The sequence below is a fragment of the Budorcas taxicolor genome, chromosome 6, assembly GCF_023091745.1.
Source record: "Budorcas taxicolor isolate Tak-1 chromosome 6, Takin1.1, whole genome shotgun sequence".
Lineage (NCBI taxonomy): Eukaryota > Metazoa > Chordata > Mammalia > Artiodactyla > Bovidae > Budorcas > Budorcas taxicolor.
The window spans coordinates 82,240,463-82,256,011 of NC_068915.1; positions in this window are offsets into that span (position 1 = coordinate 82,240,463).

The following is a 15,549-nucleotide window of genomic DNA, read 5'->3' on the forward strand; positions in this document are numbered from 1 at the left end:
GACAAAGAAACACACTTATATTTGCCAAGGAGAAAGGGCCTTGAGGGAGGGATAGAGTGGGAGGTTGAGGTTAGCAGATGTAAGCTATTATCATGAAATGGATAAACAGTAAGATCCTGCTGCAGAGTATAGAACTATGTTCAGTATCCTATGATAAAACTTAAAGAATATTTTAAAATGTATTTATATGTATATGCATGTATATCTACCTACCTACGTACCTATCTATCTATCTATCTATCTATGTATAGGATTAAAGTTTTACTGAGCATGGCTCTGCCCATCAGAACAAGACCCAGTTTCCCCATCAGTCAGTCTCGCCCATCAGGAAACTTCCATAAGCCTCTTATCCTCATCAGCGAGCAGAGATATGAAAATCACAGTCACAGGAATCTAACCAATCTGACCACATGGAACACAGCCTTGTCTAACTCAATTAAACTATGAGCCATGCTGTGTAGGGCAACCCAAGATGGACGGGTTCATAGTGGAGATTTCAGACAAAATGTGGTCCACTGGAGAAGGGAATGGCAAACAAGTTCAGGATTCTTGCCTTGAGAACCCCATGAACAGGATGAAAAGGGAAAAAGATAGGACACTGAAAGATGAACTCCCCAGGTCAGTAAGTGCCCAATAAGCTACTGGAGATCAGTGGGGAAACAACTCCAGAAAGAATGAAGAGACAGAGCCAAAGCAAAAACAACACCCAGTTGTGGATGTGATTGGTGATGGAAGCAAGCTCCAATGCTGTAAAGAGCAATATTGAATTGGAACCTGGTATGTTAGGTCCATGAATCATGGCAAATTCGAAGCGGTCAAACAGGAGATGGCAAGAGTGAACGTTGTCATTTTAGGAATCAGTGAACTAAAATGAACTGGAATGGGTGAATTTAAATCAGATGATCATAATATCTAAGAATCCCGTAGAAGAAATGGAGTAGCCATCATAGTCAACAAAAGAGTCTGAAATGCAGTACTTGGATGCAGTTTCAAAAATGACAGAATGATCTGTATTTATTTCCAAGTTAAACCACTCAGTATCACAGTAATTAAATCTATGCCCCAATGAATAATGCTGAAGAAACTGAAGTTGAACATTTCTATGAAGACCTACAAGACCTTCTAGAACTAACATCCAAAAAAAAAGATGTCCTTTTCATTATAGTTTATTGGAAGGCAAAAGTAGGAAGTCAAGTGATACCTGGAGTAACAGGCAAATTTGGCCTTGGAGTACAAAATGAGGCAGGTCAAAAGCTAACAGAATTTTGCCAAGAGAATGAACTGGTCATAGCAAACACCCTCTTCCAATAACGCAAGAGAAGACTCTACACATGGACATCACCAGATGGTCAATACCAATATCAGATTGATTATATTCTTTACAGCCAAAAATGGAGAAGCTCTATACAGTCATCAAAAACAAGAACATGAACTCCTTACTGCCAAATTCAGACTGAAATTGAAGAAAGTGGAGAAAACCATTAGACCATTCAGGTATGACCTAATCAATACCTTATGATTATACAGTGGAAAGACAAATAGATTCAAGGGATTAGATCTGACAGAAAGAGTGCCTGATGAACTAAGGATGGAGGTCGTGACATTGTACATGAAGCAGTGATCAAGACCATCCCCAAGAAAAAGAAAAGCTAAAAGACAAAGTGATTGACCAAGGCAGCCTTACAAATAGCTGAGAAAATAAAAGACACAAAAGGCAAAGGAGAAAAGGAAAGCTTTACCCATTTGAATGCAGAGTTCCAAAGAATAGCAAGGAGATATAAGAAAGCCTTCCACAGTGATCAATGCAAAGAAATAGAGGAAAAAACAGAATGGGAAAGATCTCTAGATTTCTCTTAAAGAAAATTAGAGATACCAAGGGAACATTTCATGAATAATGAGCACAATAAAGGACAGAAATGGTATAGACCTAACAGAAGCAGAAGTTTTAAGAAGAGGTGTCAAGAATACACAGAACTATACAAAAAAGATCTTCATGACCCAGATAACCATGATGGTGTGATCACTCACCTGGAGCTAGATATCCTGGAGTGTGAAGTCAAGTGGGCATTAGGAAGCATCACTAAGATAAAAGCTAGTGGAGGTGATGGAATTGAGCTATTTCAGTTGATCTGTTTCAAATCCTAAAAGATGATGATGTTAAAGTTCTGCACTCAACATGCCAGCAAATTTGGAAAACTTAGCAGTGGCTATAAGACTGGAAAAAGTCAGTTTTCATTCCAATCAAATAGAAAAACAATGCCAAAGAATGTTCAAAATACTGCAAAATTGCACTAATCTCACATGCTAGCAAAGTAATGCTCAAAATTTTCCAAGCTAGGCTTCAACAGTACATGAACCATGAACTTCCAGATGGTCAAGCTGGACTTAGAAAAGGCAGACGAACCAGAGATCAAATTACCAACATCCATCAGATTGTCAAAAAAGCAAGAGAGTTCCAGAAAAAGTTCTACTTCTGCTATTGACTATGCCAAAATCTTTGACTGTGTGGATCACAACAAACAAAAATTCTTAAAGATATGGGGATACCAGACCACCTGACCTGCCTCCTGAAAAATCTGTATGCAGGTCAAGAAGCAACAGTTAGAACTGGACATGGAACAACAGACTGGTTCCAAATTGGAACCAGTACTCTTTTACTTCAAGTACTCCTGTACTTCAAGTTCGTACATTGTCACCCTGCTTATTTAACTTATGTGCAGAATACTTCATGCCAAATGCCAGGCTGGATGAAGCACACTTGGAATCAAGTTTTCCAGGAGAAATATCAATAACCTGAGATGTGCAGGTGACACCACCCTTATGGCATAAAGCAAAGAAGAACTAAAGAGCCTGTTGATGAAAGTGAAAGAGGAGAATGATAAAGTTGGCTTAAAACTCAACATTCAGAAAACTAAGATCATGGCATCTGGTCCTATCACCTCATGGCAAATGGATGTGGATACGATGGAAACAGTGCCAGACTTTTTTCTTGGGCTCCAAAATCACTGCAGATGGTGACTGCAGCCATAAAGTGAAAAGATGCTTGCTCCTTGGAAGAAAAGTTTTGACCAACCTAGACAGCATATTAAAAAGCAGAGACATTACTTTGTCAAAAAAGGTCTGTCTAGTCAAGGATATAATTTTTCCAGTAGTCAAGTATGGATGTGAGAGTTGGACTATAAAGAAAGCTGAGCACTGAAGAATTGATGCTTTTGAATTGTGGTGTTGGAGAGGACTCTTGAGAGTCCCTTAGACTGCAAGTAAAGCTAACCAGTCCACTGTAAAGGAAATCATCCCTGAATTTTCATTGGGAGGACTGCTTCTGAAGCTGAAACTCTAATACTCTAGCCACCTGCTGGGAAGAACTGACTCATTGCAAAACACCCTGATGCTGTTTGAAGGCAGGAGGAGAAGGAGAGAACAGAGTATTAGATGGTTGGATGGCATCACCGACTCAACGGACATGAATGAGTATGCTCCGGGAGTTGGTGATGTACAGGGAGGCCTGTTGTGCTGCCGTCTGTAGGGTCACAAAGAATCAGACACGACTGAGCGACTCAACTGGACTGATTATATATATATATATGCTGCTGCTGCTAAGTCGCTTCAGTCGTGTCCGACTCTGCGCGACCCCATAGACAGCAGCCCACTAGGCTCCTCCGTCCCTGGGATTCTCCAGGCAAGGACACTGGAATGGGTTGCCATTTCCTTCTCCAATGCATGAAAGTGAAAAGTGAAAGTGAAGTCGTTCAGTCGTGCCCGACTCTTAGCGACCTCATGGATTGGAGCCTACCAGGCTCCTCCATCCATGGGATTTTCCAGGCAAGAGTACTGGAGTGGGGTGCCTTTGCCTTCTCCATATATATATATATATATATATATATATATATACATATATATATATATGTATAAACAAAGGGCTTCCCGGGTGCTTCAATGACAGAGAATCCTTCTTCCAATGTAGGAGACACTAGTTTGATCCCTTGGTTGATAAGATCCTCCAGAGAAGAAAAGGGAAACTAACTCTAGTATTCTTGCCTGGGAAATCCCATGTGCAGAAGAACCTGATGGGCTCCAGTCCATGGTGTCACAAAGGGTTGGACATAACTTAGTCCCTAAACAAAAACAACAGCAATGTATAATTAAATCACTTTGTTATACAGCCAAAATTATTAAAACACTATAAAGCAAAAATATGCTTCAGTTAAAATATTTTTAAAAAGCTCTTAGTAAAAAAAAAAAAAAAAGATAAAATAAAAATAAATGAAAAATTAAAAATAAATAAATAAAAAGCTCTTAGTGATGACATCTAACTCCACTTGGAATTTACAAGCCATCTGCTTGGTAGCCTGTCCAAATAAAATGCCCTCAGCATTCATATGACACTCATTGGTATATAACTTTTAAACAGATAGCAGTAGCTTATCTTCCATTTTCTTACACAAAATATTGTACTTTAGGCAATAAGTATTTGCTTGCACAAAGAATATCTGGCAAAAAGTTATATATTATGAAACAGTCACCATCAGTGACTGTTATGATACAGTCACCAACAGTTGCACCAGCTTTCAGTACTTAGCTCATTGAAATTGGAAACCTTAGATTGTATCACGTGGACCTGAAAGCATTAGCATAGTTTCAAATTTTTCTACAAGATCTTCATTGACTCATTTGTATATTGCAGAAGTACACTGATGTCTAGATGGATTTATTGGAACTGCTGGTGTTCCCCATATTTCAGCTTTCCTATCACTGCAACTTACGAATTTTTGGTCCTATTGCTTGGCCCCATGCTAACAAGTAGCAGAAAACTAAAACAAATGACTGTTGATTGTTTGACTCAGCTCTCAGAGTTTTTAATAGTGATGATCTATCAGAGTTTTTAAATTATTGAATTGAACTTGTGTTCTCAACAGCAATTCACTAAATTTTAACCTTTAGATGCTCCTTTTCTCTGGTACATTTCCTCCATTTCAATAAGAAATTGTATTACATTTACAAAAAACTTTCTATTTTGTAAAATTACCCATACATTTTCATTTATAATCCTGTTAGTTCCTGCCATGTTCTCTGATTTCTTTTTTCTAATGTCCCTAATAGTTATGTTCATGTGTACAATTTTAAATTTCTATAATTGTTTTTTTCTTGTATAAATTTTGATAGAACTGTGTACAGATTTTAGTTTTTTATGAAATTATAATTGAATTGGAAAGTCACTAACTATATGATAATAATAACTTCTGTATTTTAGAAATACTATTAGCCCAAGTAGATAGTTTATTTTAAAATAAACATATTTACTATCCAGTATGTTAGACATTCTGCTGGGAGTTCAGAGAAGACTGTTTTAAACAAGTGAGATGGGCCATTTGTCTTCACATAGCTTATACTCCAGTATAGGAGATGGAAAAAAATCTATTATAATATATGCAGTTAATGAAATAAACTGGGATCAGAGAGTGAACAAAAAGGCACAGTGTAGTCTACTACATTTAGGAGCTGACAGAAACCATTCAATGAAATAGATGCTTCTTTGTTAAATGAAGAGAAGACCATGCCTTCTTGCTCCATGGAAAATTTTATCTTCTTCAACCATTGAATAAAGTTTTTGTTTTTTAACCAGAAATTATACCAGAAACTTTTTTTTTTCAGTATGGAAGAAAAACAAACAAACAAAAAAAACACCAAACCAAAAAATAAAACAAACACACACACACAAAAAAACACTAAAAGAAAGAAAAAAACAAAAACAAAAAACAATACTGTAATACTGTTCTTTCCCCCCTACCTTAGTATATACTGCTCACAATCTAGGAAGCAAGATTTCTAGTCTTGAGTGATTTCTTACCTATCAGTCAAGCATACTGAATGCAGTTTTGTGACCTGGTTTTTGAACCACTTACTTAAGTTCTTACATTCCCTCCAAGTTTATCCTTAATGTTTCTAAAAGATTCAATATTTTATTTTCTTTTTTACTTACCAGGAAGAATTGTCTAAATGGTATACATTGGACTTCGCAGTGACTCAGCAATAAATAATCTGCCTGCAATGCAGGAGACACTGGAGACGTGGGTTTGATCCCTGGGTCAGGAAATTCTTCTGAAGAAGGAAATGACAACCCACTCCAGTATTCTTGCCTGGGAAAACCAATGCACAGAGGAGGCTGGCCAGCTACAGTCCATGGGGTTGCAAAGAGCTGGACATGATTGAAGTGACTTAGCTCACATGCACACACGCGTATATTATAACTGTGAAAATGACAACAGTAGTGATAGAAATTACTAGGACAGCTAAAGTTATTCTTGAAACACACACATCTCTTGTAAGGCTTATTTCTTCCAGATTATTCTAGTTTCACTTGTATTTTATAAAGTGTGGCTTACCTTGCTTCCTGAGAGTAAGCAATCCTAACAAGGTAGGTTCATAAGAAATATTAAGTAGCACTAATATTATTAACAAAATGGGGAAACTGGTCTGGTTTAGAGAGGCAGTAACCTTGTGAGGCTTCAATGGATAGACCTTCACTGTGGCTGTGGTTCAAAGTCAAATTGTTGGCCACTCAGTCATGTCCAACTTTTTGTGACTCTGTGCTCTGTCCATGGAATTCTCCAGGCAAGAATGCTGGAGTGGGTTGCAATGCCCTTCTCCAGGGGATCTTCTTGACCCAGGGATTGAACCAAGGTCTTTTGCATTGCAGGCAGATTCTTTACCATCTGAGCTAACAGGAAATATCTTATATAAATATCCTCCATGTCTCTCCTGTTTTGCCTATAGTGACTTCTGAACTTTCTTCATTTTCTTCCAACTTGACTATGCCCCTGTTGACCATTATTGTATTTTAGCTCTGACACTACTTTTCTACAGTCTGCACAGTTACTGGGTCTAGAATTTTAAAAACTATATTTCTTAGATATCTTTGTCAGCTAGTTTACTGTTAATTTCTGCCAAGGGGAGCCAGGGAAATTGAAACAAATGACTCCCTCCCTGCATTTAGTTTCAGACAGTGTTTCATCAAAAGCAAGTAGCCAACTCCAGCTCTAGCCTCTAGTCTTTTGGTCTTCTACTACCAACCACAAAGAGGCTCCTCAGAGGTGCCAGTAGCACCTTGGTCTTGGCAGCTAGAGTTACAGCTGTGGATGGCCCTCCTCAAAGATCTGAATGTCTAACCCATGATATTCCTATCCATAGGTCCAAGCATGGAACCTACAGGATCTGTCCTCTAAAGCCCTAGGTTCTGGCAAGTCCACTCGTCCTTCTGGTGTCTCAGTCCTAAAGGTCATAGCCTCTTGCTACAGTTATCTCTGGGTAACTTCAGTATCCCTTTTATGCCCTCTGAGCTTTCTACTCTCTGTGTAACAATGTCCTCTATTAAATAAATCTCATTTAAAAATACTTAATTTTTTTTCCTGTGATACTTGGATTGATATGTACATGTGGCCTATACATCATGTTTTCCTAAGCATAGTATCTTTGGTAACATTTACCTGACTGAAGTTACACTGAAACAAAAGTAAGTTAATTTTAAACTAAAACTCTTCATTATATACTTCAGTTAAAATAAAGATGGAAATTTTAAGTTATATTAGAAGGATACACACACGGAACCTGAAGTAAGTCCTATATGGAGCGTGGATATTTTATAAGATCATCTTTTTCACATTAAAACTGAATTGGTAACCTACTGTATAGCACAAGGAACTCTATGCTATATGGTAAACTAAATGAGAAAGAAATATAAAAAAGAGATGTATGTATAAATGTACAGCTGATTCACTTTGCTGTACAGCAGAAACTAACACAATATTGTAAAGCATCTCTACTCCAATAAAAATTAAAAACAAAAAACCAGAATTACATTATTGGAAAGCAGAAAAGGGCTTATCTTCAGGGCAGATCATCAGATATTTGTTTTTCCCTGAGATAGCATTAATTTTTTTTTTTTTTGCAATTTAACAATGTTGCACTTAACATATATAAAATATTATCATTTCAACATGTCATGAACAGAATAAACTATTTTTTGTTAAAGTATAGATAATTTATATGGTTGTGTTAGTTTCAAGTGTACAGCAAAGTGATTCAGTTACTTATATTCTTGGTCAGAGAACCAATACTTCAGTGTGATAAACCCTGTTGATATGTTTCATGTGTAAAGATGAAAGAAAAATATTTCTTGCCAAGTCTCTGACTGTATGCCATCCATACAACTTCTCTAAAACAGACTACTTGAGGTGCATTCCACTCTAAGGGAAACTGAATGAGAATAAATTTGAGATAGGCAGCCACAAAAACTGGGTTCAGTTTGAAGATTACTATGTGTTTGGAAGCATATCACATTAAATTTAGTTGACTTCCAAAGTTGTTAATAGTCTTCTACTGTATAGTAACTTACTGCTTTAGAACCATTATAAGCTGTCTTTGTATGCTAATTGAGGGATAACAAGTAGCAAGTCTCAGTTTAGTAGTCTTTTCTAAACTGACAGGTTGTTGCCCTCCAAAATGTGGCTAAAATAAATGAGGCACTGAGGAGAGAGATTTGCCCACTTGCATCTTTATCAGGTTGGGCTTTCCTGGTGGCTCAGATGGTAAAGAATCTGTCTGCAGTGCAGGAAATCTGGATTCAATCACTGGGCCAGGAAGATCCCCTGCAGAAGGGAATGGCAGCCTTTCCTGTATTCTTGCCTGGAGAATTCCATGGACAGAGGAGCCTGGTGGGCTACGCTCTATGGGGTCACAGAGTTGGACAGATTGAGTGACTAACTAGTTTAGACTACTAAAGACTACTAAACTAGATTAGACTAGATTAGCCTACTAAAGACTGCTAAACTAAACCAGGCTTGCTACTTGTTATCTCTCAATTAGCATACAAAGCCACTATAATGGTGCTAAAGCAATAATTCTGCCTTTCAGCAGGCCAAGTCTCAAAGGCACAACATTTAGATTCTGGACTTGAATATGTAAGTACTTAAGGAATCTCCCCTTATCTGCATCTGTAGCTTAATATAAAAACTTATAATTTATACCTTTTTAGGAGCCATGGCCAAAAACATGATAAAGATTAAATCTCTTGATAAAGAGATTTAATATACAGGAGAAATAAATGACCAGCCAGACTTTTAGAATCTGTTATTAAATACTATATCATTATATGTTGTAGCAATATGATTAACAGCATACTTAATAAAGAATACCCTTATCCATTCAGATTCCAGTTCTGACTCATACCAATTGTGCAATCCTGGCCCTTTATCGTACTTTTTTCCTTACTTACTTACACTTAAAGAAAGAAGTTAACTATAATTGGCTTACTGGATTATCATGAGGATTAAATAAGTTATTGTATTATAAGCAGGCAAGTGCTTAAATAGTATTCTAAGTGATAACATTCTGGCCTGGAGAATTCCATGGACTGTATAGTCATACAGGACTAAGGGGCTTTCACTTGGGCTTCCCTTGCGGTAAAGCTGGTAAAGAATCCGCCTGCAGTATGGGAGACCTGGGTTTGATCCCTGGATTGGGAAGATCCCCTGGAGAAGGGAAAGGCCATCCACTCCAGTATTCTGGCCTGGAGAATTCCATGGACTGTATAGTCTTTGGGGCTGCAAAGAGTTGGACACGACTGAGCAACTTTCACTTTCAAATCATAATAAATGCTATTGAATCTCTCTATAATGTTTGATACACTGATTTGTAATATACAGTGTAATTCAATCAAGCTCTATGTGTCACATTAACAATAATACCATAAATCACTTTTAGTATGGTGGCAGAAAAGTTGAAGTAGGATAAAGATGTTTTATTTTTTATAGGAGTAGATGTAAGCACATTTATAGTTGAATCTTTATATTTTGATGTTCAAATAGAAATGTTCTTAGAACCACTAGTGGAATAAAAATAAATAAAACTTCTACATCAAAAGATAGAAAGGAAACAAGAAATATGACATGAATTGAAACACATAGTCACCCTGTAAATAGGAATGTAACTCTCAAATGCATATAAAATAGTATCAAAATTGATTAGCTGACTCCCTCTATGTGCATATACACCTTTACTTGTCTAAGTACAAATCTAATTGATTAGGTTCATCTAGCACCAATACCAAGAAGGCAATGGCAACCCACTCCAGTACTCTTGCCTAGAAAATCCCATGGGCGAAGGAGCCTGGTGGGCTGCAGTCCATGGGGTCGCTAAGAGTTGGACATGACTGAGCGACTTCACTTTCACTATTCACTTTCATGCATTGGAGAAGAAAATGGCAACCCACTCCAGTGTTCTTGCCTGGAAAATTCCAGGGACGGGAGAGCCTGGTGGGCTGCCGTCTATGGGGTTGCACAGAGTCGGACATGACTGAAGCAAACTAGCAGCAGCAGCAATAGCAACACCAATATAATAGAACTTGATACTAGCAAAACAAAATTAAAATGAACATATTCCTATAAGAACAACTAACCTTTAGAAAAGAATGGAGACATAGATTATTGGTTATTTATAGATTTAAACTTTTTTAATGTAGAATAAGATGTATTCTGAGAAGCTTTCATACCTTTAAGTTGTACTAGATACAAATAAACTTTCAACTCAAGTACTTTAAAAATTAAAGAAAAAAATCATAATTTTAGTAGTAAAAATAACTAGCTTAAAAAAATACCAGTAGAAATATCAGATATCAGATTCATATATTTTCTTTAAAAATATAGGGGAAGTCCCACAAGCCTGTTTTGGCAGACAAAGAACATCAAGAGAAAACATATATATATATATATATAACATTGTAAATTATAAATGTAATAAATCTCAAATTCAAAGAGAATACATCATTTTAAGCAGATTATTACAACTTTGGATAAATGCTTTTGATAAGTCAAAAGTAGCCTTTATTCTCATATAAACATCTGGAAATTGATACAGTCTTCTCAATAAAAGGTAGGAATACAGACTAATTTCCCTGAAGAAATAAAAAACTTAATCAATAATGACAAAAAGCCTAGTGGTCTTATAGATGAAACATATCAGAGTTCAAGAAGAAAATTATAGGAGATAAAGACACAAAATAATTCTAAGTATAATTAATATGGCCAGAATACAATTCATTGGGTTAGAATAGGTTTAAACAGAGGCTTAAATCAACCAAATGGACAAATAATACCAAGAGGGAAAAAGAAAATATAGACCCATGTTATAAATACAAGTGGAGAAATTCCAGAGAAGATCACTGTTAATGAAGTCAAATAGAGTGATGAACATAGGCCATGGCCAGTTAGGTTTCAACCTAGAAATAGAGGAATGATTTGACATTAAGATTTTTATTTATCACAGTTCAGTTTATTCACGTGTCATGAGAAAATCATAATATATACTACCTAAATACTAGCATGTATTACATAATGCATAATTATCTAGTATAGTCATTTATACTTTTAAAAAAGGTGAACTTATTAAATGTTGCCTGGAATGGATTAACTATATCAAACTTAAAGATATAATTTCTATAGTAAACTGCAAGTGCCATATTAAACACCACCACCCAAATCTCAATGAAGTTAGAAATAAAATAAATTTCTCTAACTATTTAAATTGTTTGGAAGATTTTATCCAATATACTGTAATTTAAAAAGATTACATAGGACTTCTGGAGAAAACAATCATATAGGCATTTAGATTAATCTTCATAAAAAGCACATTATACTTGCATCCATCCAGTCTTCAATTCATCTGGAAAAATTTTCCATATAACCCAGTGATCTTTTTTCATATTCTGCTCAGAAGATACTACAAATCTTTAGTGTTCCCCTGAACCTCTCCCTCATCACTTTCAAGGATAAAATCACTGTATTCTATCAGAGGAGAAAAGATAGCGATGTAGAAACTCTCAACTCACTTCCTTCCCACACAATTTACATTTATCCAAGATCATTCCTTTCATCTATTCTTCTATCAGAGTGGACCAGGTCTTACTTTCATAACCAAAGTAAATAAGTTTCTGGTGTGGTACTTGGGATAATTGTCTTAAGATGGAAAAAAGAAAAAAAAAATGAATATGTTTCTGCACCAGAGAGTATCTGATTGGTACAGCAAGGATGTATGTGGTAGCTGGAAAAGTTGGAATACATTCAAGAGACAGGTTTTCTATCCAAAGTCTTTTCTAGTAGTCACCAAACCGAAATCTAAACGTCACTCTTGTCATCCCAGAGCACCATGTACTTACAGTTTTTTTTCTTTTTTTTCAGTCTTATGTTGGGTTATATTTATGTGAGTGTTTTATATTTTTCTCCACTGTTTTAATTTCCCTCAAAAGAAATGTCAATTAATTCAATGTCAATTCATTTATTTAACATGGGTTAGTCACTTAGTCATCTCTGACTCTTTGCAACCCCATGGACTGTAGCCCATAAGGCTGCTCTGTCCATGAAATTCTCCAGGCAAGAATACTGGAGTGGGTATCCAGTCCCTTCTCCAGGGGATCTTCCTGACCCAGATATCAAACTCAGGTCTTCTGCATGCAGGTGGCTTCTTTACTTCTTTACTGTCTTCTTTACTGTATACACTCCATACATTTATTATATACATCATGTGTCATGCATTCTACCAAAAGGAGGGGGAGAAACAGAAGAAATAGCTTCTTCACTCAATTGGACAGAGATGTTGTTGTTTATTGTTCAGTTGTGCCTGACTCTTTGCAACCCCATGGATTGTAGTCCACCAGGCTCCTCTGTTCATGAGATTTCCCAGGTAAGAATACTAGAGTGGGTTGCCATTTCCTTTTCCAGGACAAAGGTGTAGATGTCAATTTTATATTTACATATGTAAGCAATTAACTATCAAAATTCTAGGCAGTGGAAATGAACAAAGATGCATAATGTTTAGATGTAATAATATGATTGAGCTAAAATCTTAAGAATGAGTAGGATTTAACTGAACATATGTAGTAGGTAGGCTTCCTAGGTGGTAAAGAACTCACCTGCCAATGCATGAGACAAGAGAGATGCAGGTTCAGTCCCTAGGTTGGGAAGGTCCCCTGGAGAAAGGCATAACAACCCATTCCAGTATTCTTGCCTGGAGAAGCCCATGGACAAAGGAACCTGACAGGGTACAGTCCATAGGGTCACACAGAGTTGGACATGACTAAAGTGACTTAGCATGCATGCAATCATCCAATAGGTAATAATAATAGGTACTATAAATGACAATTTAGTTATTGTCAAACTTTCCATTGCAATTGGAAAATCACAGAGAAATCTATGGTTCTTTGTGGCTTAGTTGTGTCACTAAAGATATGATATAAATTATGTCATTAGATGATGCAAAAACAATTATTAAACACCCAGCTTCTAGTGAGCGAACTGTATATGTTAATAAATGCTTCCTTTGCCATGGAGCACCAATGCTGTGGAATTCAAATAGATACAAAAACATTTGCAGTATCCATAACAAACAATTTAATAAACAAATAAATGTAACACCATGGACTGTAGCCCATGAGCCTCCTCTGTCCATGGGGTTCTCTGGATAAGGATACTGGAGCAGGTTGTTATGCCCTCCTCCAGGGATCTTCCCAACCCAGGAATCAAACCTGCATCAGTTATATGTCCTGCATTGGCAGGTGGGTTCTTTACCACTAGTGCCTCCTGGGAAGCCTTAAACAAATGCATGTGTTAACAAAAATAATATTGATATATTGATTTTGTGAAAGAACTATAATTTACTCAGCAAAAATAAAGGGAGCCAAATAAAGCTGGAAGCCTAACAACCTTCCATTGCAAATGTTTACTTGCTTATTTGTCGTTCATCTCCAAGCCATAGGCAAGGACCAGCTAACACCATTCCTTAAACTGATACAGAATCCATGTCTTCTCTCACTTGTCGTTTTGGCTTACACAGTTCCTCATGTGAGGAGACCAGCATGGCCTTGGCAGGATAAAAATTCCCTCCTTGGAAGAGAAATTACATCAGTTCAGTTCAGTTCATTTCAGTTGCTCAGTCATGTCCGACTCTTTGTGACCCCATGGACTGCACTACACCAGGCCTCCCTGTCCATCACCAACTTCCAGAGTTTACTCAAATTCATGTCCATTGAGTCAGTGATGCCATCCAACCATCTCATCCTCTGTCGTCCCCTTCTCCTCCCACCTTCAATGTTCCCCAGCATTAGGGTCTTTTCCAGTGAGTCAGTTCTTTGCATTAGGTGGCCAAAGGATTGGAGTTTCAGCTTCAGCATCAGTCCTTACAATGGATATTCAGGACTGATTTCCTTTACAATGGACTAGGTGGAACTCTTTGCAGTCCAAGCGACTCTCAAGAGTGTTCTCCAACACCACAGTTCAAAAGCATCAGATCTTCAGTGCTCAGCTTTCTTTATAGTCCTATTCTCACATCCATACATGGCTACTGGAAAAACCAAAGCTTTGACTAGACAGACCTTTGTTGACAAAGTAATGTCTCTGCTTTTTAATATGCTGTCTAGGTCAGTTATAACTTTTCTTCAAAGGAGTAAGCATCTTTTAATTTCATGGCTGCAGTCACCATCTGCAGTGATTTTGGAGCCCAAGAAAAGAAAGTCTGTCACTGTTTCATTGTTTCTCCATTTATTTGCCTTGAAGTGATGGAACTGGATGCCATGATTTTAGTTTTCGGAATGTTGAGTTTTAAGCCAACTTTTTCACTCTCCATGGGATTCTCCCAGCAAGAATACTATAGTGGGTTGCCATTGACTCCTCCAAGGGAATCTTTCTGACCCAGGGGTCAAACGTGTGTCTCCTGCATTGGCAGGTGGATTCTTTACCGCTGAGCCCCCTGGGAAACTCCTAGGTGCCATACATAAAGATTTAGTTTCAACAAAAACTTGGAAGAAACATCTGCACCTACCAGATGTAAAATAGAAGAGAGAAGGACAGAGTTTTATAACCATACTTTGACTTTATGCTTAAGCTCAGCATATATATGTTGGTGTGGTAAATAATGGATTATCACAACAGATCCTATTTAGATGATATAAAGCTTCTCTATTAATTAGTCATAGTGGTAGCCCTTCCCATTTCTCTGCCAATAATAATTACTCAGTTATTCTTCAGAGAGGAAAAGCAAGTCCTGATAAGGTGGAAGCCAATATAGCAAGAACAAATTCATTCACATTCTGCTTTCCCTTTAGGTCTTTAAACCTAGCTGATGGGGAATTTGGTGATTTCCACTTACAGTCGCAAATAAAAGGAGCAGCTGCAGTTCTAGCTGCAGCAACAATATTCTCAGAACATAGTCACTGAAAAAGCCTCATGTTAACTTCAAACTCATATTTTGTCAGTTAAAATTCATGCCTCTAATCCCCTCACTGGATCACTGCTTTGTTGAAAAGTAGTATCATTTACAATCCTGACAGCAGGGGATTGGGGTGCCAGGAACTGCAAATGTGTTGTCATCTGACTTCAGCAATGGTTTAGGAGTCCAAAGAACAGTGCAACATATTTTCAACAAGGAAAATTCCTTACAAAGCTAAAAACAGAAAACCAAATATGTATACAGAATAAAAGTAAAATGTGGTAAGGCCTTCATTAA